This window comes from Sardina pilchardus, chromosome 17 (assembly GCF_963854185.1).
Source record: "Sardina pilchardus chromosome 17, fSarPil1.1, whole genome shotgun sequence".
Taxonomy (NCBI): Eukaryota; Metazoa; Chordata; class Actinopteri; order Clupeiformes; family Clupeidae; genus Sardina; species Sardina pilchardus.
This window is the reverse complement of record NC_085010.1, coordinates 274,595-302,567: the sequence shown is the minus strand read 5'-3', so window position 1 is coordinate 302,567 and position 27,973 is coordinate 274,595. Positions and strand designations below refer to the sequence as shown.

The 27,973-nt window shown below is 43.0% G+C and overlaps 13 non-coding genes and 1 pseudogene across 13 annotated transcripts; all 14 read right to left on the bottom strand.

Annotated features, from left to right (window-relative positions):
• Positions 1-291: 291 nt before the first annotated feature.
• On the bottom strand, positions 292-405 carry LOC134063212 (5S ribosomal RNA; annotated as a pseudogene).
• Positions 406-2,042: 1,637 nt separating this feature from the next.
• LOC134063333 (5S ribosomal RNA) lies at positions 2,043-2,161 on the bottom strand. The gene has a single exon (XR_009936094.1). It is a non-coding gene; the product is annotated as a 5S ribosomal RNA (ribosomal RNA).
• A 1,637-nt stretch (positions 2,162-3,798) lies between these two features.
• LOC134063321 (5S ribosomal RNA) lies at positions 3,799-3,917 on the bottom strand. Its single transcript, XR_009936083.1, has one exon. It is a non-coding gene; the product is annotated as a 5S ribosomal RNA (ribosomal RNA).
• A 1,637-nt stretch (positions 3,918-5,554) lies between these two features.
• LOC134063310 (5S ribosomal RNA) lies at positions 5,555-5,673 on the bottom strand. The gene has a single exon (XR_009936072.1). It is a non-coding gene; the product is annotated as a 5S ribosomal RNA (ribosomal RNA).
• Positions 5,674-7,310: 1,637 nt separating this feature from the next.
• Positions 7,311-7,429, bottom strand: LOC134063203 (5S ribosomal RNA). The gene has a single exon (XR_009935974.1). It is a non-coding gene; the product is annotated as a 5S ribosomal RNA (ribosomal RNA).
• A 1,637-nt stretch (positions 7,430-9,066) lies between these two features.
• LOC134063298 (5S ribosomal RNA) lies at positions 9,067-9,185 on the bottom strand. Its single transcript, XR_009936060.1, has one exon. It is a non-coding gene; the product is annotated as a 5S ribosomal RNA (ribosomal RNA).
• A 1,642-nt stretch (positions 9,186-10,827) lies between these two features.
• LOC134063178 (5S ribosomal RNA) lies at positions 10,828-10,946 on the bottom strand. Its single transcript, XR_009935950.1, has one exon. It is a non-coding gene; the product is annotated as a 5S ribosomal RNA (ribosomal RNA).
• Positions 10,947-16,754: 5,808 nt separating this feature from the next.
• Positions 16,755-16,873, bottom strand: LOC134063286 (5S ribosomal RNA). Its single transcript, XR_009936049.1, has one exon. It is a non-coding gene; the product is annotated as a 5S ribosomal RNA (ribosomal RNA).
• Positions 16,874-18,510: 1,637 nt separating this feature from the next.
• On the bottom strand, positions 18,511-18,629 carry LOC134063275 (5S ribosomal RNA). Its single transcript, XR_009936038.1, has one exon. It is a non-coding gene; the product is annotated as a 5S ribosomal RNA (ribosomal RNA).
• Positions 18,630-20,271: 1,642 nt separating this feature from the next.
• LOC134063264 (5S ribosomal RNA) lies at positions 20,272-20,390 on the bottom strand. Its single transcript, XR_009936026.1, has one exon. It is a non-coding gene; the product is annotated as a 5S ribosomal RNA (ribosomal RNA).
• Positions 20,391-22,027: 1,637 nt separating this feature from the next.
• On the bottom strand, positions 22,028-22,146 carry LOC134063253 (5S ribosomal RNA). Its single transcript, XR_009936015.1, has one exon. It is a non-coding gene; the product is annotated as a 5S ribosomal RNA (ribosomal RNA).
• A 1,637-nt stretch (positions 22,147-23,783) lies between these two features.
• Positions 23,784-23,902, bottom strand: LOC134063240 (5S ribosomal RNA). The gene has a single exon (XR_009936003.1). It is a non-coding gene; the product is annotated as a 5S ribosomal RNA (ribosomal RNA).
• Positions 23,903-25,539: 1,637 nt separating this feature from the next.
• On the bottom strand, positions 25,540-25,658 carry LOC134063229 (5S ribosomal RNA). The gene has a single exon (XR_009935992.1). It is a non-coding gene; the product is annotated as a 5S ribosomal RNA (ribosomal RNA).
• Positions 25,659-27,295: 1,637 nt separating this feature from the next.
• On the bottom strand, positions 27,296-27,414 carry LOC134063218 (5S ribosomal RNA). Its single transcript, XR_009935981.1, has one exon. It is a non-coding gene; the product is annotated as a 5S ribosomal RNA (ribosomal RNA).
• Between the last annotated feature and the right edge of the window lie 559 nt (positions 27,415-27,973).

The following is a 27,973-nucleotide window of genomic DNA, read 5'->3' as shown; positions in this document are numbered from 1 at the left end:
GTGAACGGCTCTGATGTCTTCCAGACAAAGTGACAGTTCACTGATGCATTACACCCTGTCTTGATTCAGCCCAAATGTAATATTGCACACATTTCCTCTTGAAAATTATGAATCACATCAGCTAGATCAAATCAAACTATGAAAATAAAGAGCAAAATATTCAGCAGACTAATGGATTTCAATAAATTAGGCCACCTAATAAATAACAGTTCAGGACTTTGACCACCAGATGGAGCTGTCCGTTTTGATCCTTTTTGCTCGCTCCCAGGGCTGAGCAATATGTACTTGTGGGGGTCATGAGCCATTCCCAGGCGGTCTCCCATCCAAGTACTAACCAGGCCCGACGCTGCTTAGCTTCCGAGATCGGACGAGATCGGGCGTGTTCAGCGTGGTATGGTCGTAAGCGAAAGCAACCGGCCAAAGTAACCTACTTAAAGCTCCCCAACCCGGGTTGGAGACGCGTGTGTTGTGAAAGGTGAGGTACGCTACAGTATGTGTTCATGAAAACAAGGGCGCATTTTCCGCGTGGAGTTCAACTTTGAAAGTGAAGAATACAACAAATGGCATTTAAAACTTGGTAACATTTCCAATAACTGTTCCTTCTTTATCCTAAAAACGAAGGGTACTGACAGAAGAGTTTGGTTAGGCAAGTGCATATACTTTACTCACAGTTCAACACACATAGGGCAGCTTTATCTCTGATTAAAACGCTCACAGATTTGTTTAGAAGCTAAAGAAATTGTAATGGTGACATAGCATGGCAAAAACCACTTGGTGTACACCATTTGAAACTACCACAAGTAAATTAGAAAACGTCACTGGAGTAAAAAAAAAAAAAAAAGCTCAGCTTTTCAAACAAAGATGATACTCAAAGCTAAGGAGAGAAATCAGTGTCTGGCCATGCATGAGAATATAAAACCACTAAGTATTTGATGGGATATAAAAAATAAAATAAAAAATCCTTTTTTTAAGCGGAGCGAAAACACAGGGGATGTTTCATTGGAGAGAACAACCCTAATTTACAATTCATGAAATATAAGCTTCGTTTTAGAAACGTAGCCTCTCAATGAAAACAACGTACACATACCGGTCGGGATGCAGACGCTCCGAGTTGGGTCTCTGGCCAGTTAGGATTGCGCCTTCAGGTCATGTGTTGTGAAGAGGGTTGTTTCATGGATCCGCTTTGCTTCAACTTCGCCACGGAGAAAGTAAAAACAACTGCTCCAACTGCAGTTCTCTACTGGTGTGCTAGAGTCACTGGCAGCCAATGATCCATACATGTCCACAAATGTACACTAACGACGGAAAGCGTGGCGCTCCCTCCGGCGACGGAGACGTGAATGAGCGCTTCTCCTTAGCGCACGGTTTATATAGGCCTTATACGTAATAGTAGACACACGTCAATCGAATGCTGCATCTAATACGACAACATAGGCTATGTAGTAGCAACTGCTGTCAAGCAAAACTTCATGAAGCACGCTGATATTAGCTTTTCAAATATCAATTCGCTGTGCGTAAAAACAGGAACTTTGGTCACTCGCTCTACTCGGACATCCTGAAACGAGTAACCTACAGTTGTTCAGGAAAACACCACAATATCTGGGATGTCGACAGCCATGCAGACTGTAGGCTATTATCCATACTCAGGCAGTGTTGAAAAAATGACTTTGCAGCTCTTGGGCGAATGAACACAGCGAGACCGGGAATTGTACAAAACGGTGAAAACTAAAGGGACATAGAAAACAAAGCTGTCACCCCCCAAAAATAAGCTAAACATTCCAGATGAAAACAAGCACTAAAACTCCCCCAATCCGCCAACTGTTGACAGTCAACTCGTGCAATTTTGTTCGACCTGTTGCTGGCTTAGCCTATATTTCCTACCTATGCATTTAGTTATTTATTTATTTATTTATTTATTTATTTTGCTTTCAAACGGAGGAAGCAAATATTCAAAGGGGTTGGAACATCTACGTACTAGGGAGCAGGCACGCACAGACAGACAGCCTGAAAAAAAAAAAGTTGCACTGGCTGATGGAGAGAAAAGCTTACGGCACCTGGTATTCCCAGGCGGTCTCCCATCCAAGTACTAACCAGGCCCGACGCTGCTTAGCTTCCGAGATCGGACGAGATCGGGCGTGTTCAGCGTGGTATGGCCGTAAGCGAAAGCAACCGGCCAAAGTAACCTACTTAAAGCTCCCCAACCCGGGTTGGAGACGCGTGTGTTGTGAAAGGTGAGGTACGCTACAGTATGTGTTCATGAAAACAAGGGCGCATTTTCCGCGTGGAGTTCAACTTTGAAAGTGAAGAATACAACATATGGCATTTAAAACTTGGTAACATTTCCAATAACTGTTCCTTCTTTATCCTAAAAACGAAGGGTACTGACAGAAGAGTTTGGTTAGGCAAGTGCATATACTTTACTCACAGTTCAACACACATAGGGCAGCTTTATCTCTGATTAAAACGCTCACAGATTTGTTTAGAAGCTAAAGAAATTGTAATGGTGACATAGCATGGCAAAAACCACTTGGTGTACACCATTTGAAACTACCACAAGTAAATTAGAAAACGTCACTGGAGTAAAAAAAAAAAAAAAAGCTCAGCTTTTCAAACAAAGATGATACTCAAAGCTAAGGAGAGAAATCAGTGTCTGGCCATGCATGAGAATATAAAACCACTAAGTATTTGATGGGATATAAAAAATAAAATAAAAAATCCTTTTTTTAAGCGGAGCGAAAACACAGGGGATGTTTCATTGGAGAGAACAACCCTAATTTACAATTCATGAAATATAAGCTTCGTTTTAGAAACGTAGCCTCTCAATGAAAACAACGTACACATACCGGTCGGGATGCAGACGCTCCGAGTTGGGTCTCTGGCCAGTTAGGATTGCGCCTTCAGGTCATGTGTTGTGAAGAGGGTTGTTTCATGGATCCGCTTTGCTTCAACTTCGCCACGGAGAAAGTAAAAACAACTGCTCCAACTGCAGTTCTCTACTGGTGTGCTAGAGTCACTGGCAGCCAATGATCCATACATGTCCACAAATGTACACTAACGACGGAAAGCGTGGCGCTCCCTCCGGCGACGGAGACGTGAATGAGCGCTTCTCCTTAGCGCACGGTTTATACAGGCCTTATACGTAATAGTAGACACACGTCAATCGAATGCTGCATCTAATACGACAACATAGGCTATGTAGTAGCAACTGCTGTCAAGCAAAACTTCATGAAGCACGCTGATATTAGCTTTTCAAATATCAATTCGCTGTGCGTAAAAACAGGAACTTTGGTCACTCGCTCTACTCGGACATCCTGAAACGAGTAACCTACAGTTGTTCAGGAAAACACCACAATATCTGGGATGTCGACAGCCATGCAGACTGTAGGCTATTATCCATACTCAGGCAGTGTTGAAAAAATGACTTTGCAGCTCTTGGGCGAATGAACACAGCGAGACCGGGAATTGTACAAAACGGTGAAAACTAAAGGGACATAGAAAACAAAGCTGTCACCCCCCAAAAATAAGCTAAACATTCCAGATGAAAACAAGCACTAAAACTCCCCCAATCCGCCAACTGTTGACAGTCAACTCGTGCAATTTTGTTCGACCTGTTGCTGGCTTAGCCTATATTTCCTACCTATGCATTTAGTTATTTATTTATTTATTTATTTATTTATTTTGCTTTCAAACGGAGGAAGCAAATATTCAAAGGGGTTGGAACATCTACGTACTAGGGAGCAGGCACGCACAGACAGACAGCCTGAAAAAAAAAAAGTTGCACTGGCTGATGGAGAGAAAAGCTTACGGCACCTGGTATTCCCAGGCGGTCTCCCATCCAAGTACTAACCAGGCCCGACGCTGCTTAGCTTCCGAGATCGGACGAGATCGGGCGTGTTCAGCGTGGTATGGCCGTAAGCGAAAGCAACCGGCCAAAGTAACCTACTTAAAGCTCCCCAACCCGGGTTGGAGACGCGTGTGTTGTGAAAGGTGAGGTACGCTACAGTATGTGTTCATGAAAACAAGGGCGCATTTTCCGCGTGGAGTTCAACTTTGAAAGTGAAGAATACAACATATGGCATTTAAAACTTGGTAACATTTCCAATAACTGTTCCTTCTTTATCCTAAAAACGAAGGGTACTGACAGAAGAGTTTGGTTAGGCAAGTGCATATACTTTACTCACAGTTCAACACACATAGGGCAGCTTTATCTCTGATTAAAACGCTCACAGATTTGTTTAGAAGCTAAAGAAATTGTAATGGTGACATAGCATGGCAAAAACCACTTGGTGTACACCATTTGAAACTACCACAAGTAAATTAGAAAACGTCACTGGAGTAAAAAAAAAAAAAAAAGCTCAGCTTTTCAAACAAAGATGATACTCAAAGCTAAGGAGAGAAATCAGTGTCTGGCCATGCATGAGAATATAAAACCACTAAGTATTTGATGGGATATAAAAAATAAAATAAAAAATCCTTTTTTTAAGCGGAGCGAAAACACAGGGGATGTTTCATTGGAGAGAACAACCCTAATTTACAATTCATGAAATATAAGCTTCGTTTTAGAAACGTAGCCTCTCAATGAAAACAACGTACACATACCGGTCGGGATGCAGACGCTCCGAGTTGGGTCTCTGGCCAGTTAGGATTGCGCCTTCAGGTCATGTGTTGTGAAGAGGGTTGTTTCATGGATCCGCTTTGCTTCAACTTCGCCACGGAGAAAGTAAAAACAACTGCTCCAACTGCAGTTCTCTACTGGTGTGCTAGAGTCACTGGCAGCCAATGATCCATACATGTCCACAAATGTACACTAACGACGGAAAGCGTGGCGCTCCCTCCGGCGACGGAGACGTGAATGAGCGCTTCTCCTTAGCGCACGGTTTATACAGGCCTTATACGTAATAGTAGACACACGTCAATCGAATGCTGCATCTAATACGACAACATAGGCTATGTAGTAGCAACTGCTGTCAAGCAAAACTTCATGAAGCACGCTGATATTAGCTTTTCAAATATCAATTCGCTGTGCGTAAAAACAGGAACTTTGGTCACTCGCTCTACTCGGACATCCTGAAACGAGTAACCTACAGTTGTTCAGGAAAACACCACAATATCTGGGATGTCGACAGCCATGCAGACTGTAGGCTATTATCCATACTCAGGCAGTGTTGAAAAAATGACTTTGCAGCTCTTGGGCGAATGAACACAGCGAGACCGGGAATTGTACAAAACGGTGAAAACTAAAGGGACATAGAAAACAAAGCTGTCACCCCCCAAAAATAAGCTAAACATTCCAGATGAAAACAAGCACTAAAACTCCCCCAATCCGCCAACTGTTGACAGTCAACTCGTGCAATTTTGTTCGACCTGTTGCTGGCTTAGCCTATATTTCCTACCTATGCATTTAGTTATTTATTTATTTATTTATTTATTTATTTTGCTTTCAAACGGAGGAAGCAAATATTCAAAGGGGTTGGAACATCTACGTACTAGGGAGCAGGCACGCACAGACAGACAGCCTGAAAAAAAAAAAGTTGCACTGGCTGATGGAGAGAAAAGCTTACGGCACCTGGTATTCCCAGGCGGTCTCCCATCCAAGTACTAACCAGGCCCGACGCTGCTTAGCTTCCGAGATCGGACGAGATCGGGCGTGTTCAGCGTGGTATGGCCGTAAGCGAAAGCAACCGGCCAAAGTAACCTACTTAAAGCTCCCCAACCCGGGTTGGAGACGCGTGTGTTGTGAAAGGTGAGGTACGCTACAGTATGTGTTCATGAAAACAAGGGCGCATTTTCCGCGTGGAGTTCAACTTTGAAAGTGAAGAATACAACATATGGCATTTAAAACTTGGTAACATTTCCAATAACTGTTCCTTCTTTATCCTAAAAACGAAGGGTACTGACAGAAGAGTTTGGTTAGGCAAGTGCATATACTTTACTCACAGTTCAACACACATAGGGCAGCTTTATCTCTGATTAAAACGCTCACAGATTTGTTTAGAAGCTAAAGAAATTGTAATGGTGACATAGCATGGCAAAAACCACTTGGTGTACACCATTTGAAACTACCACAAGTAAATTAGAAAACGTCACTGGAGTAAAAAAAAAAAAAAAAGCTCAGCTTTTCAAACAAAGATGATACTCAAAGCTAAGGAGAGAAATCAGTGTCTGGCCATGCATGAGAATATAAAACCACTAAGTATTTGATGGGATATAAAAAATAAAATAAAAAATCCTTTTTTTAAGCGGAGCGAAAACACAGGGGATGTTTCATTGGAGAGAACAACCCTAATTTACAATTCATGAAATATAAGCTTCGTTTTAGAAACGTAGCCTCTCAATGAAAACAACGTACACATACCGGTCGGGATGCAGACGCTCCGAGTTGGGTCTCTGGCCAGTTAGGATTGCGCCTTCAGGTCATGTGTTGTGAAGAGGGTTGTTTCATGGATCCGCTTTGCTTCAACTTCGCCACGGAGAAAGTAAAAACAACTGCTCCAACTGCAGTTCTCTACTGGTGTGCTAGAGTCACTGGCAGCCAATGATCCATACATGTCCACAAATGTACACTAACGACGGAAAGCGTGGCGCTCCCTCCGGCGACGGAGACGTGAATGAGCGCTTCTCCTTAGCGCACGGTTTATATAGGCCTTATACGTAATAGTAGACACACGTCAATCGAATGCTGCATCTAATACGACAACATAGGCTATGTAGTAGCAACTGCTGTCAAGCAAAACTTCATGAAGCACGCTGATATTAGCTTTTCAAATATCAATTCGCTGTGCGTAAAAACAGGAACTTTGGTCACTCGCTCTACTCGGACATCCTGAAACGAGTAACCTACAGTTGTTCAGGAAAACACCACAATATCTGGGATGTCGACAGCCATGCAGACTGTAGGCTATTATCCATACTCAGGCAGTGTTGAAAAAATGACTTTGCAGCTCTTGGGCGAATGAACACAGCGAGACCGGGAATTGTACAAAACGGTGAAAACTAAAGGGACATAGAAAACAAAGCTGTCACCCCCCAAAAATAAGCTAAACATTCCAGATGAAAACAAGCACTAAAACTCCCCCAATCCGCCAACTGTTGACAGTCAACTCGTGCAATTTTGTTCGACCTGTTGCTGGCTTAGCCTATATTTCCTACCTATGCATTTAGTTATTTATTTATTTATTTATTTATTTATTTTGCTTTCAAACGGAGGAAGCAAATATTCAAAGGGGTTGGAACATCTACGTACTAGGGAGCAGGCACGCACAGACAGACAGCCTGAAAAAAAAAAAGTTGCACTGGCTGATGGAGAGAAAAGCTTACGGCACCTGGTATTCCCAGGCGGTCTCCCATCCAAGTACTAACCAGGCCGGACGCTGCTTAGCTTCCGAGATCGGACGAGATCGGGCGTGTTCAGCGTGGTATGGCCGTAAGCGAAAGCAACCGGCCAAAGTAACCTACTTAAAGCTCCCCAACCCGGGTTGGAGACGCGTGTGTTGTGAAAGGTGAGGTACGCTACAGTATGTGTTCATGAAAACAAGGGCGCATTTTCCGCGTGGAGTTCAACTTTGAAAGTGAAGAATACAACAAATGGCATTTAAAACTTGGTAACATTTCCAATAACTGTTCCTTCTTTATCCTAAAAACGAAGGGTACTGACAGAAGAGTTTGGTTAGGCAAGTGCATATACTTTACTCACAGTTCAACACACATAGGGCAGCTTTATCTCTGATTAAAACGCTCACAGATTTGTTTAGAAGCTAAAGAAATTGTAATGGTGACATAGCATGGCAAAAACCACTTGGTGTACACCATTTGAAACTACCACAAGTAAATTAGAAAACGTCACTGGAGTAAAAAAAAAAAAAAAAGCTCAGCTTTTCAAACAAAGATGATACTCAAAGCTAAGGAGAGAAATCAGTGTCTGGCCATGCATGAGAATATAAAACCACTAAGTATTTGATGGGATATAAAAAATAAAATAAAAAATCCTTTTTTTAAGCGGAGCGAAAACACAGGGGATGTTTCATTGGAGAGAACAACCCTAATTTACAATTCATGAAATATAAGCTTCGTTTTAGAAACGTAGCCTCTCAATGAAAACAACGTACACATACCGGTCGGGATGCAGACGCTCCGAGTTGGGTCTCTGGCCAGTTAGGATTGCGCCTTCAGGTCATGTGTTGTGAAGAGGGTTGTTTCATGGATCCGCTTTGCTTCAACTTCGCCACGGAGAAAGTAAAAACAACTGCTCCAACTGCAGTTCTCTACTGGTGTGCTAGAGTCACTGGCAGCCAATGATCCATACATGTCCACAAATGTACACTAACGACGGAAAGCGTGGCGCTCCCTCCGGCGACGGAGACGTGAATGAGCGCTTCTCCTTAGCGCACGGTTTATATAGGCCTTATACGTAATAGTAGACACACGTCAATCGAATGCTGCATCTAATACGACAACATAGGCTATGTAGTAGCAACTGCTGTCAAGCAAAACTTCATGAAGCACGCTGATATTAGCTTTTCAAATATCAATTCGCTGTGCGTAAAAACAGGAACTTTGGTCACTCGCTCTACTCGGACATCCTGAAACGAGTAACCTACAGTTGTTCAGGAAAACACCACAATATCTGGGATGTCGACAGCCATGCAGACTGTAGGCTATTATCCATACTCAGGCAGTGTTGAAAAAATGACTTTGCAGCTCTTGGGCGAATGAACACAGCGAGACCGGGAATTGTACAAAACGGTGAAAACTAAAGGGACATAGAAAACAAAGCTGTCACCCCCCAAAAATAAGCTAAACATTCCAGATGAAAACAAGCACTAAAACTCCCCCAATCCGCCAACTGTTGACAGTCAACTCGTGCAATTTTGTTCGACCTGTTGCTGGCTTAGCCTATATTTCCTACCTATGCATTTAGTTATTTATTTATTTATTTATTTATTTATTTTGCTTTCAAACGGAGGAAGCAAATATTCAAAGGGGTTGGAACATCTACGTACTAGGGAGCAGGCACGCACAGACAGACAGCCTGAAAAAAAAAAAGTTGCACTGGCTGATGGAGAGAAAAGCTTACGGCACCTGGTATTCCCAGGCGGTCTCCCATCCAAGTACTAACCAGGCCCGACGCTGCTTAGCTTCCGAGATCGGACGAGATCGGGCGTGTTCAGCGTGGTATGGCCGTAAGCGAAAGCAACCGGCCAAAGTAACCTACATAAAGCTCCCCAACCCGGGTTGGAGACGCGTGTGTTGTGAAAGGTGAGGTACGCTACAGTATGTGTTCATGAAAACAAGGGCGCATTTTCCGCGTGGAGTTCAACTTTGAAAGTGAAGAATACAACAAATGGCATTTAAAACTTGGTAACATTTCCAATAACTGTTCCTTCTTTATCCTAAAAACGAAGGGTACTGACAGAAGAGTTTGGTTAGGCAAGTGCATATACTTTACTCACAGTTCAACACACATAGGGCAGCTTTATCTCTGATTAAAACGCTCACAGATTTGTTTAGAAGCTAAAGAAATTGTAATGGTGACATAGCATGGCAAAAACCACTTGGTGTACACCATTTGAAACTACCACAAGTAAATTAGAAAACGTCACTGGAGTAAAAAAAAAAAAAAAAGCTCAGCTTTTCAAACAAAGATGATACTCAAAGCTAAGGAGAGAAATCAGTGTCTGGCCATGCATGAGAATATAAAACCACTAAGTATTTGATGGGATATAAAAAAATAAAATAAAAAATCCTTTTTTTAAGCGGAGCGAAAACACAGGGGATGTTTCATTGGAGAGAACAACCCTAATTTACAATTCATGAAATATAAGCTTCGTTTTAGAAACGTAGCCTCTCAATGAAAACAACGTACACATACCGGTCGGGATGCAGACGCTCCGAGTTGGGTCTCTGGCCAGTTAGGATTGCGCCTTCAGGTCATGTGTTGTGAAGAGGGTTGTTTCATGGATCCGCTTTGCTTCAACTTCGCCACGGAGAAAGTAAAAACAACTGCTCCAACTGCAGTTCTCTACTGGTGTGCTAGAGTCACTGGCAGCCAATGATCCATACATGTCCACAAATGTACACTAACGACGGAAAGCGTGGCGCTCCCTCCGGCGACGGAGACGTGAATGAGCGCTTCTCCTTAGCGCACGGTTTATATAGGCCTTATACGTAATAGTAGACACACGTCAATCGAATGCTGCATCTAATACGACAACATAGGCTATGTAGTAGCAACTGCTGTCAAGCAAAACTTCATGAAGCACGCTGATATTAGCTTTTCAAATATCAATTCGCTGTGCGTAAAAACAGGAACTTTGGTCACTCGCTCTACTCGGACATCCTGAAACGAGTAACCTACAGTTGTTCAGGAAAACACCACAATATCTGGGATGTCGACAGCCATGCAGACTGTAGGCTATTATCCATACTCAGGCAGTGTTGAAAAAATGACTTTGCAGCTCTTGGGCGAATGAACACAGCGAGACCGGGAATTGTACAAAACGGTGAAAACTAAAGGGACATAGAAAACAAAGCTGTCACCCCCAAAAAATAAGCTAAACATTCCAGATGAAAACAAGCACTAAAACTCCCCCAATCCGCCAACTGTTGACAGTCAACTCGTGCAATTTTGTTCGACCTGTTGCTGGCTTAGCCTATATTTCCTACCTATGCATTTAGTTATGTATTTATTTATTTATTTATTTATTTATTTTGCTTTCAAACGGAGGAAGCAAATATTCAAAGGGGTTGGAACATCTACGTACTAGGGAGCAGGCACGCACAGACAGACAGCCTGAAAAAAAAAAAGTTGCACTGGCTGATGGAGAGAAAAGCTTACGGCACCTGGTATTCCCAGGCGGTCTCCCATCCAAGTACTAACCAGGTCCGACGCTGCTTAGCTTCCGAGATCGGACGAGATCGGGCGTGTTCAGCGTGGTATGGCCGTAAGCGAAAGCAACCGGCCAAAGTAACCTACTTAAAGCTCCCCAACCCGGGTTGGAGACGCGTGTGTTGTGAAAGGTGAGGTACGCTACAGTATGTGTTCATGAAAACAAGGGCGCATTTTCCGCGTGGAGTTCAACTTTGAAAGTGAAGAATACAACAAATGGCATTTAAAACTTGGTAACATTTCCAATAACTGTTCCTTCTTTATCCTAAAAACGAAGGGTACTGACAGAAGAGTTTGGTTAGGCAAGTGCATATACTTTACTCACAGTTCAACACACATAGGGCAGCTTTATCTCTGATTAAAACGCTCACAGATTTGTTTAGAAGCTAAAGAAATTGTAATGGTGACATAGCATGGCAAAAACCACTTGGTGTACACCATTTGAAACTACCACAAGTAAATTAGAAAACGTCACTGGAGTAAAAAAAAAAAAAAAAGCTCAGCTTTTCAAACAAAGATGATACTCAAAGCTAAGGAGAGAAATCAGTGTCTGGCCATGCATGAGAATATAAAACCACTAAGTATTTGATGGGATATAAAAAATAAAATAAAATATAGCCGCAAGCGGCGATGGCGGGCCCGAGCACCTGCGGTGCGGAGACCTGTGACATTTCGGAATCTAACAAAGCAACATGTGCGTGTTGGTGGGCATGTGCATGAGCAACACACATGCCCACCAAATTTGGTCAATTTTCCTGAATGTATGTGTCAACCACAACAGACAACATGCTAGGTAGCGTTATAGAGTCCCTAAGCCACACCCTACGCCAGAGCTCTATCTCTGACTATCGATAGCAATGACGCACAAGCCCACCAAATTTGGTTCATATTCGTGAATGTGTGTGTCAACCACAAAAGACATTGCACTAGGTGGCCTTATACAGTCCCTAAGACACCCTTGGCCAGAGCGCTGTCTCTGAATAGCTATAGCAATAACACATATGCTAACCAAATTTGGTTCATTTTGGTGAATGTACGTGTCAACCACAACAGACAATGCACTAGGTGGCGCTAAAGAGTCCCTAAGCCAAACCCGAGGCCAGAGCTCTGTCTCTGAATAACTATAGCAATAACATACATGCCCACCAAATTTGGTTCCTTTGGGTGAATGTACGTGTCAACCACAACAGACAATGCGCTAGGTGGCGCTATAGAGTCCCTAAGCCACACCCTAGGCCAGAGCTCTATCTCTGACCATCGATAGCAATAATGCACAAGCCCACCAAATTTGGTTCATTTTCGTGAATGTTTGTGTCAACCACAACAGACAACGCACTAGGTGGTGCTATAGAGTCCCTACGCCACACCCTATGCCAAAGCTCTGTCTCTGACTAGCCATAGCAATAACGCACAAGTCCACCAAATTTGGTTCATTTCCGTGAATGTTTGTGTCAACCACAACAGATAACGTGCTTATTGGTGGCGCTATAGAGTCCCAAAGCCACACCTTAGGCCAGAGCTCTGTCTCTGACTAGCAGAGGCAATTCCACATGTAGCTGCCAAATTACATCCAATTCATAGCCTTTTTTCTGCCTATAACACCAACTTCCTGTTTCTTAATAAAACGCCATAATTCAAACCTTCGCCATTTCGATATACTTTTGAAATTCAAAAATCTGGTCGCAATTCCTCTCGGGCAACCCCTCAAGATCATTTTAGTGCTGATATGACATGATTTCGATAAACCGTCTAGGATAAGTGTTTCAAAATACATGATGTGCAAAAATCATAATCATAATCATAACTCAAATTTGTTTAAGATTCACTATGTAGTGTAAATGTAAAAGTTGTTCAGATTTATGCAACACATCTGCCTACCAAATTTAGTTCATTTTCGTGCATGCACGTGTCAACCACAACAGACAGCGCGGTAGGTGGCGCTATAGAGTCCCTGAGCCACACCCTTGGCCAGAGCTCTGTCTCTGAGTAGCGTTACCAATTCCACATCTTACTGCCAAATTTCAAGAGTTTTAGAGCATGCCAAGTTGGTGAAAAAAGGGCAAACATGACCTGTAAGAGGATTCCACAGACATAATAATAATAATAATAATAAATATAGCCGCAAGCGGCGATGGCGGGCCCGAGCACCAGCGGTGCGGAGACCTGTGAGATTTCGGAATCTAACAAAGCAACATGTGCGTGTTGGTGGGCATGTGCATGAGCAACACACATGCCCACCAAATTTGGTCAATTTTCCTGAATGTATGTGTCAGCCACAACAGACAATATGCTAGGTAGCGCTATAGAGTCCCTAAGCCACACCCTAGCTCAGAGCTCTATCTCTGACTATCGATAGCAATAACGCTAGACCGACACAGACAGAGGGGGTAGAGACAAATCGATCAATAGAATAGAATATACACTTTTTTGATCCCGTGAGGGAAATTTATTTCTCTACATGTAACCCAATTTAACCAAATTAGTGAACACACACAGCACACAGTGAAGTGAGGTGAATCACACACTGACCCAGAGCAGTGAGCTGCCTGCCCAACCAGCGGTGCTGGGGGAGCAGTGAGGGGTTAGGTGCCTTGCTCAAGGGCACTTTAGTGGTGGACTGGTTGGGGATTGAACCGGCAACCTTCCAGTTACAAGCCCCAAGCCCTAACCAGTAGGCCACGGCTGCCCAGAGGGAAGGAGGGAGGGAGGAAAGAGGGAGGGAGGGAGTGTGTGTGTGTGTGTGTGTGTGTGTGTGTGTGTGTGTGTGTGTGTGTGTGTGTGTGTGTGTGTGTGTGTGTGTGTGTGTGTGTGTGTGTGTGTGTGTGTGTGTGTGTGTGTGTGTGTGTGTGTGTGTGTGTGTGTGTGTGTGTGTGCGCACGCGCGTGCGTGCGTGAGAGAGAGAGAGAATGACGGGGGAGGGGTGAGAGAGTGTCTGTGAGTCTGTGTAGAGAATTAGCAGGGGACGAGAGAGACATGCAGCTGAGAGAGAGAGCACCTACTCCTGCTCAGCTAAATGGATGGAGTATAAGACACATGCAAACACAAATAAACCTAAATACTCACTTACTGTGAACATGGCTAAAGTCAAAATTTCAAAATTGCAGCATAGGTTGATATGATTATAATTATTCGTCAACTCGCTTCAAAATATTTTAGCTAAAACTGTGTCCACCACAATCATTAATGCACTTTTAAAAAACACAAACAACACCAAAATTCAAAACTTTGCATATGACTGTCACTACAAACACACTAACTAATACTCCATCAAATTTCATCCAAATTAGTCACTGTTTTCTACCTATAACACCAACTTTCTGTTTCTTTTACAAGACACCTAGATTCAAACCTTCGCCATTTCAATATACTTTTGTATACTTTTTAATATACCATACTCAGAGCAGTGAGCTGCCTGCCCAACCAGCGGCGCTCAGGGAGCAGTCAGGGGTTAGATGCCTTGCTCAAGGGCACTTCAGCTGTGGACTGGTCAGGGATCGAACCGGCAATCCTCCAGCTACAAGCCCCAAGCCCTAACCAGTAGGCCACGGTTGCCCAAAGTGTGTGTGTGTGTGTGTGTGTGTGTCTGTGTGTGTGTGTGTGTGTGTGTGTGTGTGTGTGTGTGTGTGTGTGTGTGTGTGTGTGTGTGTGTGTGTGTGTGTGTGTGTGTGTGTGTGTGTGTGTGTGTGTGTGTGTGTCTCTGTCTCTGTCTCTGTCTCTGTCTGTCTCTAGAAAGCCGCGCGTGTGTCAATGTGTGTGTGTTAGTTAGGGAGGACCCGAGAAGGGGGGTGACAGAGTGCGTGCGTGTGTCTGTTAGTTGCAACAGAGAGAGAGGCAGAGAAGGACAGAGAGGAGGGGCTGTGTGATTGGGCAAATATGAAATTAAAAATAACTCACTTTCTGTTAACATGGTTAAAATCAAAATTGCAGCATAGCTTGATATGATTATAATCATTCATCAACTCGCTTCAAAATATTTTAGCTAAAACTGTATCCACCACAATCATTAATGCACTTTTAAAAATCACAAACAACACCAAATTCAAAACTTTGCATATGACTGTCACTACAAACACACTAACTAATACTCCATCAAATTTCATCCAAATTAGTCACTGTTTTCTGCCTATAACACCAACTTTTTGTTTCTTTTATAAGACACCTAGATTCAAACCTTCGCCATTTCAATATACTTTTGAAATTCAAAAATCTGGTCGCAATTTCTCTTGGGCAACCCCTTAAGATCATTTTACTGCTGAAAGGACATGATTTCGATAAACCGTCTAGGAGAAGTGTTTCAAAATACATGATGTGCAAAATTCATAATCATAACCATAACTCAAATTCTTTGAATATTTACTATAGAGTGTAAATGTAAAAATTGTTCAGATTACTGCAACACACATACCCACCAAATCTGGGCCATTTTCGTGTATGCATGTGTCAACCACAACAGACAGCGTGATAGGTGGCGCTATAGAGTCCCTGAGCCACGCCCTAGACCAAAACTCTGTGTCTGAGTTTCGATTGCAATTCTACAAATGGCTGCCAAATTACAAGAGTTTTAGAGCATGCCAAGTTGGTGGAAAAAAAAAAACAGGTAAGGAGGAAAAAACTATAATAATAATCTGAGCGAAAACAATAGGGCCTTGCACCTACGGTGCAGCCACTTTCAGTGGCCGCACCTCGGTGCTCGGGCCCTAATAATCTGAGCAGAAGCAATAGGGCCTTGCACCTACGGTGCAGCCGCTGCTACAGCGGCCGCACCTCGGTGCTCGGGCCCTAAAAATCCTTTTTTTAAGCGGAGCGAAAACACAGGGGATGTTTCATTGGAGAGAACAACCCTAATTTACAATTCATGAAATATAAGCTTCGTTTTAGAAACGTAGCCTCTCAATGAAAACAACGTACACATACCGGTCGGGATGCAGACGCTCCGAGTTGGGTCTCTGGCCAGTTAGGATTGCGCCTTCAGGTCATGTGTTGTGAAGAGGGTTGTTTCATGGATCCGCTTTGCTTCAACTTCGCCACGGAGAAAGTAAAAACAACTGCTCCAACTGCAGTTCTCTACTGGTGTGCTAGAGTCACTGGCAGCCAATGATCCATACATGTCCACAAATGTACACTAACGACGGAAAGCGTGGCGCTCCCTCCGGCGACGGAGACGTGAATGAGCGCTTCTCCTTAGCGCACGGTTTATATAGGCCTTATACGTAATAGTAGACACACGTCAATCGAATGCTGCATCTAATACGACAACATAGGCTATGTAGTAGCAACTGCTGTCAAGCAAAACTTCATGAAGCACGCTGATATTAGCTTTTCAAATATCAATTCGCTGTGCGTAAAAACAGGAACTTTGGTCACTCGCTCTACTCGGACATCCTGAAACGAGTAACCTACAGTTGTTCAGGAAAACACCACAATATCTGGGATGTCGACAGCCATGCAGACTGTAGGCTATTATCCATACTCAGGCAGTGTTGAAAAAATGACTTTGCAGCTCTTGGGCGAATGAACACAGCGAGACCGGGAATTGTACAAAACGGTGAAAACTAAAGGGACATAGAAAACAAAGCTGTCACCCCCCAAAAATAAGCTAAACATTCCAGATGAAAACAAGCACTAAAACTCCCCCAATCCGCCAACTGTTGACAGTCAACTCGTGCAATTTTGTTCGACCTGTTGCTGGCTTAGCCTATATTTCCTACCTATGCATTTAGTTATTTATTTATTTATTTATTTATTTATTTTGCTTTCAAACGGAGGAAGCAAATATTCAAAGGGGTTGGAACATCTACGTACTAGGGAGCAGGCACGCACAGACAGACAGCCTGAAAAAAAAAAAGTTGCACTGGCTGATGGAGAGAAAAGCTTACGGCACCTGGTATTCCCAGGCGGTCTCCCATCCAAGTACTAACCAGGCCCGACGCTGCTTAGCTTCCGAGATCGGACGAGATCGGGCGTGTTCAGCGTGGTATGGCCGTAAGCGAAAGCAACCGGCCAAAGTAACCTACTTAAAGCTCCCCAACCCGGGTTGGAGACGCGTGTGTTGTGAAAGGTGAGGTACGCTACAGTATGTGTTCATGAAAACAAGGGCGCATTTTCCGCGTGGAGTTCAACTTTGAAAGTGAAGAATACAACAAATGGCATTTAAAACTTGGTAACATTTCCAATAACTGTTCCTTCTTTATCCTAAAAACGAAGGGTACTGACAGAAGAGTTTGGTTAGGCAAGTGCATATACTTTACTCACAGTTCAACACACATAGGGCAGCTTTATCTCTGATTAAAACGCTCACAGATTTGTTTAGAAGCTAAAGAAATTGTAATGGTGACATAGCATGGCAAAAACCACTTGGTGTACACCATTTGAAACTACCACAAGTAAATTAGAAAACGTCACTGGAGTAAAAAAAAAAAAAAAAGCTCAGCTTTTCAAACAAAGATGATACTCAAAGCTAAGGAGAGAAATCAGTGTCTGGCCATGCATGAGAATATAAAACCACTAAGTATTTGATGGGATATAAAAAATAAAATAAAAAATCCTTTTTTTAAGCGGAGCGAAAACACAGGGGATGTTTCATTGGAGAGAACAACCCTAATTTACAATTCATGAAATATAAGCTTCGTTTTAGAAACGTAGCCTCTCAATGAAAACAACGTACACATACCGGTCGGGATGCAGACGCTCCGAGTTGGGTCTCTGGCCAGTTAGGATTGCGCCTTCAGGTCATGTGTTGTGAAGAGGGTTGTTTCATGGATCCGCTTTGCTTCAACTTCGCCACGGAGAAAGTAAAAACAACTGCTCCAACTGCAGTTCTCTACTGGTGTGCTAGAGTCACTGGCAGCCAATGATCCATACATGTCCACAAATGTACACTAACGACGGAAAGCGTGGCGCTCCCTCCGGCGACGGAGACGTGAATGAGCGCTTCTCCTTAGCGCACGGTTTATATAGGCCTTATACGTAATAGTAGACACACGTCAATCGAATGCTGCATCTAATACGACAACATAGGCTATGTAGTAGCAACTGCTGTCAAGCAAAACTTCATGAAGCACGCTGATATTAGCTTTTCAAATATCAATTCGCTGTGCGTAAAAACAGGAACTTTGGTCACTCGCTCTACTCGGACATCCTGAAACGAGTAACCTACAGTTGTTCAGGAAAACACCACAATATCTGGGATGTCGACAGCCATGCAGACTGTAGGCTATTATCCATACTCAGGCAGTGTTGAAAAAATGACTTTGCAGCTCTTGGGCGAATGAACACAGCGAGACCGGGAATTGTACAAAACGGTGAAAACTAAAGGGACATAGAAAACAAAGCTGTCACCCCCCAAAAATAAGCTAAACATTCCAGATGAAAACAAGCACTAAAACTCCCCCAATCCGCCAACTGTTGACAGTCAACTCGTGCAATTTTGTTCGACCTGTTGCTGGCTTAGCCTATATTTCCTACCTATGCATTTAGTTATTTATTTATTTATTTATTTATTTATTTTGCTTTCAAACGGAGGAAGCAAATATTCAAAGGGGTTGGAACATCTACGTACTAGGGAGCAGGCACGCACAGACAGACAGCCTGAAAAAAAAAAAGTTGCACTGGCTGATGGAGAGAAAAGCTTACGGCACCTGGTATTCCCAGGCGGTCTCCCATCCAAGTACTAACCAGGCCCGACGCTGCTTAGCTTCCGAGATCGGACGAGATCGGGCGTGTTCAGCGTGGTATGGCCGTAAGCGAAAGCAACCGGCCAAAGTAACCTACTTAAAGCTCCCCAACCCGGGTTGGAGACGCGTGTGTTGTGAAAGGTGAGGTACGCTACAGTATGTGTTCATGAAAACAAGGGCGCATTTTCCGCGTGGAGTTCAACTTTGAAAGTGAAGAATACAACAAATGGCATTTAAAACTTGGTAACATTTCCAATAACTGTTCCTTCTTTATCCTAAAAACGAAGGGTACTGACAGAAGAGTTTGGTTAGGCAAGTGCATATACTTTACTCACAGTTCAACACACATAGGGCAGCTTTATCTCTGATTAAAACGCTCACAGATTTGTTTAGAAGCTAAAGAAATTGTAATGGTGACATAGCATGGCAAAAACCACTTGGTGTACACCATTTGAAACTACCACAAGTAAATTAGAAAACGTCACTGGAGTAAAAAAAAAAAAAAAAGCTCAGCTTTTCAAACAAAGATGATACTCAAAGCTAAGGAGAGAAATCAGTGTCTGGCCATGCATGAGAATATAAAACCACTAAGTATTTGATGGGATATAAAAAAATAAAATAAAAAATCCTTTTTTTAAGCGGAGCGAAAACACAGGGGATGTTTCATTGGAGAGAACAACCCTAATTTACAATTCATGAAATATAAGCTTCGTTTTAGAAACGTAGCCTCTCAATGAAAACAACGTACACATACCGGTCGGGATGCAGACGCTCCGAGTTGGGTCTCTGGCCAGTTAGGATTGCGCCTTCAGGTCATGTGTTGTGAAGAGGGTTGTTTCATGGATCCGCTTTGCTTCAACTTCGCCACGGAGAAAGTAAAAACAACTGCTCCAACTGCAGTTCTCTACTGGTGTGCTAGAGTCACTGGCAGCCAATGATCCATACATGTCCACAAATGTACACTAACGACGGAAAGCGTGGCGCTCCCTCCGGCGACGGAGACGTGAATGAGCGCTTCTCCTTAGCGCACGGTTTATATAGGCCTTATACGTAATAGTAGACACACGTCAATCGAATGCTGCATCTAATACGACAACATAGGCTATGTAGTAGCAACTGCTGTCAAGCAAAACTTCATGAAGCACGCTGATATTAGCTTTTCAAATATCAATTCGCTGTGCGTAAAAACAGGAACTTTGGTCACTCGCTCTACTCGGACATCCTGAAACGAGTAACCTACAGTTGTTCAGGAAAACACCACAATATCTGGGATGTCGACAGCCATGCAGACTGTAGGCTATTATCCATACTCAGGCAGTGTTGAAAAAATGACTTTGCAGCTCTTGGGCGAATGAACACAGCGAGACCGGGAATTGTACAAAACGGTGAAAACTAAAGGGACATAGAAAACAAAGCTGTCACCCCCCAAAAATAAGCTAAACATTCCAGATGAAAACAAGCACTAAAACTCCCCCAATCCGCCAACTGTTGACAGTCAACTCGTGCAATTTTGTTCGACCTGTTGCTGGCTTAGCCTATATTTCCTACCTATGCATTTAGTTATGTATTTATTTATTTATTTATTTATTTATTTTGCTTTCAAACGGAGGAAGCAAATATTCAAAGGGGTTGGAACATCTACGTACTAGGGAGCAGGCACGCACAGACAGACAGCCTGAAAAAAAAAAAGTTGCACTGGCTGATGGAGAGAAAAGCTTACGGCACCTGGTATTCCCAGGCGGTCTCCCATCCAAGTACTAACCAGGCCCGACGCTGCTTAGCTTCCGAGATCGGACGAGATCGGGCGTGTTCAGCGTGGTATGGCCGTAAGCGAAAGCAACCGGCCAAAGTAACCTACTTAAAGCTCCCCAACCCGGGTTGGAGACGCGTGTGTTGTGAAAGGTGAGGTACGCTACAGTATGTGTTCATGAAAACAAGGGCGCATTTTCCGCGTGGAGTTCAACTTTGAAAGTGAAGAATACAACAAATGGCATTTAAAACTTGGTAACATTTCCAATAACTGTTCCTTCTTTATCCTAAAAACGAAGGGTACTGACAGAAGAGTTTGGTTAGGCAAGTGCATATACTTTACTCACAGTTCAACACACATAGGGCAGCTTTATCTCTGATTAAAACGCTCACAGATTTGTTTAGAAGCTAAAGAAATTGTAATGGTGACATAGCATGGCAAAAACCACTTGGTGTACACCATTTGAAACTACCACAAGTAAATTAGAAAACGTCACTGGAGTAAAAAAAAAAAAAAAAGCTCAGCTTTTCAAACAAAGATGATACTCAAAGCTAAGGAGAGAAATCAGTGTCTGGCCATGCATGAGAATATAAAACCACTAAGTATTTGATGGGATATAAAAAATAAAATAAAAAATCCTTTTTTTAAGCGGAGCGAAAACACAGGGGATGTTTCATTGGAGAGAACAACCCTAATTTACAATTCATGAAATATAAGCTTCGTTTTAGAAACGTAGCCTCTCAATGAAAACAACGTACACATACCGGTCGGGATGCAGACGCTCCGAGTTGGGTCTCTGGCCAGTTAGGATTGCGCCTTCAGGTCATGTGTTGTGAAGAGGGTTGTTTCATGGATCCGCTTTGCTTCAACTTCGCCACGGAGAAAGTAAAAACAACTGCTCCAACTGCAGTTCTCTACTGGTGTGCTAGAGTCACTGGCAGCCAATGATCCATACATGTCCACAAATGTACACTAACGACGGAAAGCGTGGCGCTCCCTCCGGCGACGGAGACGTGAATGAGCGCTTCTCCTTAGCGCACGGTTTATATAGGCCTTATACGTAATAGTAGACACACGTCAATCGAATGCTGCATCTAATACGACAACATAGGCTATGTAGTAGCAACTGCTGTCAAGCAAAACTTCATGAAGCACGCTGATATTAGCTTTTCAAATATCAATTCGCTGTGCGTAAAAACAGGAACTTTGGTCACTCGCTCTACTCGGACATCCTGAAACGAGTAACCTACAGTTGTTCAGGAAAACACCACAATATCTGGGATGTCGACAGCCATGCAGACTGTAGGCTATTATCCATACTCAGGCAGTGTTGAAAAAATGACTTTGCAGCTCTTGGGCGAATGAACACAGCGAGACCGGGAATTGTACAAAACGGTGAAAACTAAAGGGACATAGAAAACAAAGCTGTCACCCCCAAAAAATAAGCTAAACATTCCAGATGAAAACAAGCACTAAAACTCCCCCAATCCGCCAACTGTTGACAGTCAACTCGTGCAATTTTGTTCGACCTGTTGCTGGCTTAGCCTATATTTCCTACCTATGCATTTAGTTATTTATTTATTTATTTATTTATTTATTTTGCTTTCAAACGGAGGAAGCAAATATTCAAAGGGGTTGGAACATCTACGTACTAGGGAGCAGGCACGCACAGACAGACAGCCTGAAAAAAAAAAAGTTGCACTGGCTGATGGAGAGAAAAGCTTACGGCACCTGGTATTCCCAGGCGGTCTCCCATCCAAGTACTAACCAGGCCCGACGCTGCTTAGCTTCCGAGATCGGACGAGATCGGGCGTGTTCAGCGTGGTATGGCCGTAAGCGAAAGCAACCGGCCAAAGTAACGTACTTAAAGCTCCCCAACCCGGGTTGGAGACGCGTGTGTTGTGAAAGGTGAGGTACGCTACAGTATGTGTTCATGAAAACAAGGGCGCATTTTCCGCGTGGAGTTCAACTTTGAAAGTGAAGAATACAACAAATGGCATTTAAAACTTGGTAACATTTCCAATAACTGTTCCTTCTTTATCCTAAAAACGAAGGGTACTGACAGAAGAGTTTGGTTAGGCAAGTGCATATACTTTACTCACAGTTCAACACACATAGGGCAGCTTTATCTCTGATTAAAACGCTCACAGATTTGTTTAGAAGCTAAAGAAATTGTAATGGTGACATAGCATGGCAAAAACCACTTGGTGTACACCATTTGAAACTACCACAAGTAAATTAGAAAACGTCACTGGAGTAAAAAAAAAAAAAAAAGCTCAGCTTTTCAAACAAAGATGATACTCAAAGCTAAGGAGAGAAATCAGTGTCTGGCCATGCATGAGAATATAAAACCACTAAGTATTTGATGGGATATAAAAAAAAAAAAAAAAAATCCTTTTTTTAAGCGGAGCGAAAACACAGGGGATGTTTCATTGGAGAGAACAGCCCTAATTTACAATTCATGAAATATAAGCTTCGTTTTAGAAACGTAGCCTCTCAATGAAAACAACGTACACATACCGGTCGGGATGCAGACGCTCCGAGTTGGGTCTCTGGCCAGTTAGGATTGCGCCTTCAGGTCATGTGTTGTGAAGAGGGTTGTTTCATGTATCCGCTTTGCTTCAACTTCGCCACGGAGAAAGTAAAAACAACTGCTCCAACTGCAGTTCTCTACTGGTGTGCTAGAGTCACTGGCAGCCAATGATCCATACATGTCCACAAATGTACACTAACGACGGAAAGCGTGGCGCTCCCTCCGGCGACGGAGACGTGAATGAGCGCTTCTCCTTAGCGCACGGTTTATATAGGCCTTATACGTAATAGTAGACACACGTCAATCGAATGCTGCATCTAATACGACAACATAGGCTATGTAGTAGCAACTGCTGTCAAGCAAAACTTCATGAAGCACGCTGATATTAGCTTTTCAAATATCAATTCGCTGTGCGTAAAAACAGGAACTTTGGTCACTCGCTCTACTCGGACATCCTGAAACGAGTAACCTACAGTTGTTCAGGAAAACACCACAATATCTGGGATGTCGACAGCCATGCAGACTGTAGGCTATTATCCATACTCAGGCAGTGTTGAAAAAATGACTTTGCAGCTCTTGGGCGAATGAACACAGCGAGACCGGGAATTGTACAAAACGGTGAAAACTAAAGGGACATAGAAAACAAAGCTGTCACCCCCAAAAAATAAGCTAAACATTCCAGATGAAAACAAGCACTAAAACTCCCCCAATCCGCCAACTGTTGACAGTCAACTCGTGCAATTTTGTTCGACCTGTTGCTGGCTTAGCCTATATTTCCTACCTATGCATTTAGTTATTTATTTATTTATTTATTTATTTATTTTGCTTTCAAACGGAGGAAGCAAATATTCAAAGGGGTTGGAACATCTACGTACTAGGGAGCAGGCACGCACAGACAGACAGCCTGAAAAAAAAAAAGTTGCACTGGCTGATGGAGAGAAAAGCTTACGGCACCTGGTATTCCCAGGCGGTCTCCCATCCAAGTACTAACCAGGCCCGACGCTGCTTAGCTTCCGAGATCGGACGAGATCGGGCGTGTTCAGCGTGGTATGGCCGTAAGCGAAAGCAACCGGCCAAAGTAACCTACTTAAAGCTCCCCAACCCGGGTTGGAGACGCGTGTGTTGTGAAAGGTGAGGTACGCTACAGTATGTGTTCATGAAAACAAGGGCGCATTTTCCGCGTGGAGTTCAACTTTGAAAGTGAAGAATACAACAAATGGCATTTAAAACTTGGTAACATTTCCAATAACTGTTCCTTCTTTATCCTAAAAACGAAGGGTACTGACAGAAGAGTTTGGTTAGGCAAGTGCATATACTTTACTCACAGTTCAACACACATAGGGCAGCTTTATCTCTGATTAAAACGCTCACAGATTTGTTTAGAAGCTAAAGAAATTGTAATGGTGACATAGCATGGCAAAAACCACTTGGTGTACACCATTTGAAACTACCACAAGTAAATTAGAAAACGTCACTGGAGTAAAAAAAAAAAAAAAAGCTCAGCTTTTCAAACAAAGATGATACTCAAAGCTAAGGAGAGAAATCAGTGTCTGGCCATGCATGAGAATATAAAACCACTAAGTATTTGATGGGATATAAAAAATAAAATAAAAAATCCTTTTTTTAAGCGGAGCGAAAACACAGGGGATGTTTCATTGGAGAGAACAACCCTAATTTACAATTCATGAAATATAAGCTTCGTTTTAGAAACGTAGCCTCTCAATGAAAACAACGTACACATACCGGTCGGGATGCAGACGCTCCGAGTTGGGTCTCTGGCCAGTTAGGATTGCGCCTTCAGGTCATGTGTTGTGAAGAGGGTTGTTTCATGGATCCGCTTTGCTTCAACTTCGCCACGGAGAAAGTAAAAACAACTGCTCCAACTGCAGTTCTCTACTGGTGTGCTAGAGTCACTGGCAGCCAATGATCCATACATGTCCACAAATGTACACTAACGACGGAAAGCGTGGCGCTCCCTCCGGCGACGGAGACGTGAATGAGCGCTTCTCCTTAGCGCACGGTTTATATAGGCCTTATACGTAATAGTAGACACACGTCAATCGAATGCTGCATCTAATACGACAACATAGGCTATGTAGTAGCAACTGCTGTCAAGCAAAACTTCATGAAGCACGCTGATATTAGCTTTTCAAATATCAATTCGCTGTGCGTAAAAACAGGAACTTTGGTCACTCGCTCTACTCGGACATCCTGAAACGAGTAACCTACAGTTGTTCAGGAAAACACCACAATATCTGGGATGTCGACAGCCATGCAGACTGTAGGCTATTATCCATACTCAGGCAGTGTTGAAAAAATGACTTTGCAGCTCTTGGGCGAATGAACACAGCGAGACCGGGAATTGTACAAAACGGTGAAAACTAAAGGGACATAGAAAACAAAGCTGTCACCCCCAAAAAATAAGCTAAACATTCCAGATGAAAACAAGCACTAAAACTCCCCCAATCCGCCAACTGTTGACAGTCAACTCGTGCAATTTTGTTCGACCTGTTGCTGGCTTAGCCTATATTTCCTACCTATGCATTTAGTTATTTATTTATTTATTTATTTATTTATTTAGCTTTCAAACGGAGGAAGCAAATATTCAAAGGGGTTGGAACATCTACGTACTAGGGAGCAGGCACGCACAGACAGACAGCCTGAAAAAAAAAAAGTTGCACTGGCTGATGGAGAGAAAAGCTTACGGCACCTGGTATTCCCAGGCGGTCTCCCATCCAAGTACTAACCAGGCCCGACGCTGCTTAGCTTCCGAGATCGGACGAGATCGGGCGTGTTCAGCGTGGTATGGCCGTAAGCGAAAGCAACCGGCCAAAGTAACGTACTTAAAGCTCCCCAACCCGGGTTGGAGACGCGTGTGTTGTGAAAGGTGAGGTACGCTACAGTATGTGTTCATGAAAACAAGGGCGCATTTTCCGCGTGGAGTTCAACTTTGAAAGTGAAGAATACAACAAATGGCATTTAAAACTTGGTAACATTTCCAATAACTGTTCCTTCTTTATCCTAAAAACGAAGGGTACTGACAGAAGAGTTTGGTTAGGCAAGTGCATATACTTTACTCACAGTTCAACACACATAGGGCAGCTTTATCTCTGATTAAAACGCTCACAGATTTGTTTAGAAGCTAAAGAAATTGTAATGGTGACATAGCATGGCAAAAACCACTTGGTGTACACCATTTGAAACTACCACAAGTAAATTAGAAAACGTCACTGGAGTAAAAAAAAAAAAAAAAGCTCAGCTTTTCAAACAAAGATGATACTCAAAGCTAAGGAGAGAAATCAGTGTCTGGCCATGCATGAGAATATAAAACCACTAAGTATTTGATGGGATATAAAAAATAAAATAAAAAATCCTTTTTTTAAGCGGAGCGAAAACACAGGGGATGTTTCATTGGAGAGAACAACCCTAATTTACAATTCATGAAATATAAGCTTCGTTTTAGAAACGTAGCCTCTCAATGAAAACAACGTACACATACCGGTCGGGATGCAGACGCTCCGAGTTGGGTCTCTGGCCAGTTAGGATTGCGCCTTCAGGTCATGTGTTGTGAAGAGGGTTGTTTCATGGATCCGCTTTGCTTCAACTTCGCCACGGAGAAAGTAAAAACAACTGCTCCAACTGCAGTTCTCTACTGGTGTGCTAGAGTCACTGGCAGCCAATGATCCATACATGTCCACAAATGTACACTAACGACGGAAAGCGTGGCGCTCCCTCCGGCGACGGAGACGTGAATGAGCGCTTCTCCTTAGCGCACGGTTTATATAGGCCTTATACGTAATAGTAGACACACGTCAATCGAATGCTGCATCTAATACGACAACATAGGCTATGTAGTAGCAACTGCTGTCAAGCAAAACTTCATGAAGCACGCTGATATTAGCTTTTCAAATATCAATTCGCTGTGCGTAAAAACAGGAACTTTGGTCACTCGCTCTACTCGGACATCCTGAAACGAGTAACCTACAGTTGTTCAGGAAAACACCACAATATCTGGGATGTCGACAGCCATGCAGACTGTAGGCTATTATCCATACTCAGGCAGTGTTGAAAAAATGACTTTGCAGCTCTTGGGCGAATGAACACAGCGAGACCGGGAATTGTACAAAACGGTGAAAACTAAAGGGACATAGAAAACAAAGCTGTCACCCCCAAAAAATAAGCTAAACATTCCAGATGAAAACAAGCACTAAAACTCCCCCAATCCGCCAACTGTTGACAGTCAACTCGTGCAATTTTGTTCGACCTGTTGCTGGCTTAGCCTATATTTCCTACCTATGCATTTAGTTATTTATTTATTTATTTATTTATTTATTTTGCTTTCAAACGGAGGAAGCAAATATTCAAAGGGGTTGGAACATCTACGTACTAGGGAGCAGGCACGCACAGACAGACAGCCTGAAAAAAAAAAAGTTGCACTGGCTGATGGAGAGAAAAGCTTACGGCACCTGGTATTCCCAGGCGGTCTCCCATCCAAGTACTAACCAGGCCCGACGCTGCTTAGCTTCCGAGATCGGACGAGATCGGGCGTGTTCAGCGTGGTATGGCCGTAAGCGAAAGCAACCGGCCAAAGTAACGTACTTAAAGCTCCCCAACCCGGGTTGGAGACGCGTGTGTTGTGAAAGGTGAGGTACGCTACAGTATGTGTTCATGAAAACAAGGGCGCATTTTCCGCGTGGAGTTCAACTTTGAAAGTGAAGAATACAACAAATGGCATTTAAAACTTGGTAACATTTCCAATAACTGTTCCTTCTTTATCCTAAAAACGAAGGGTACTGACAGAAGAGTTTGGTTAGGCAAGTGCATATACTTTACTCACAGTTCAACACACATAGGGCAGCTTTATCTCTGATTAAAACGCTCACAGATTTGTTTAGAAGCTAAAGAAATTGTAATGGTGACATAGCATGGCAAAAACCACTTGGTGTACACCATTTGAAACTACCACAAGTAAATTAGAAAACGTCACTGGAGTAAAAAAAAAAAAAAAAGCTCAGCTTTTCAAACAAAGATGATACTCAAAGCTAAGGAGAGAAATCAGTGTCTGGCCATGCATGAGAATATAAAACCACTAAGTATTTGATGGGATATAAAAAAAAAAAAAAAAAATCCTT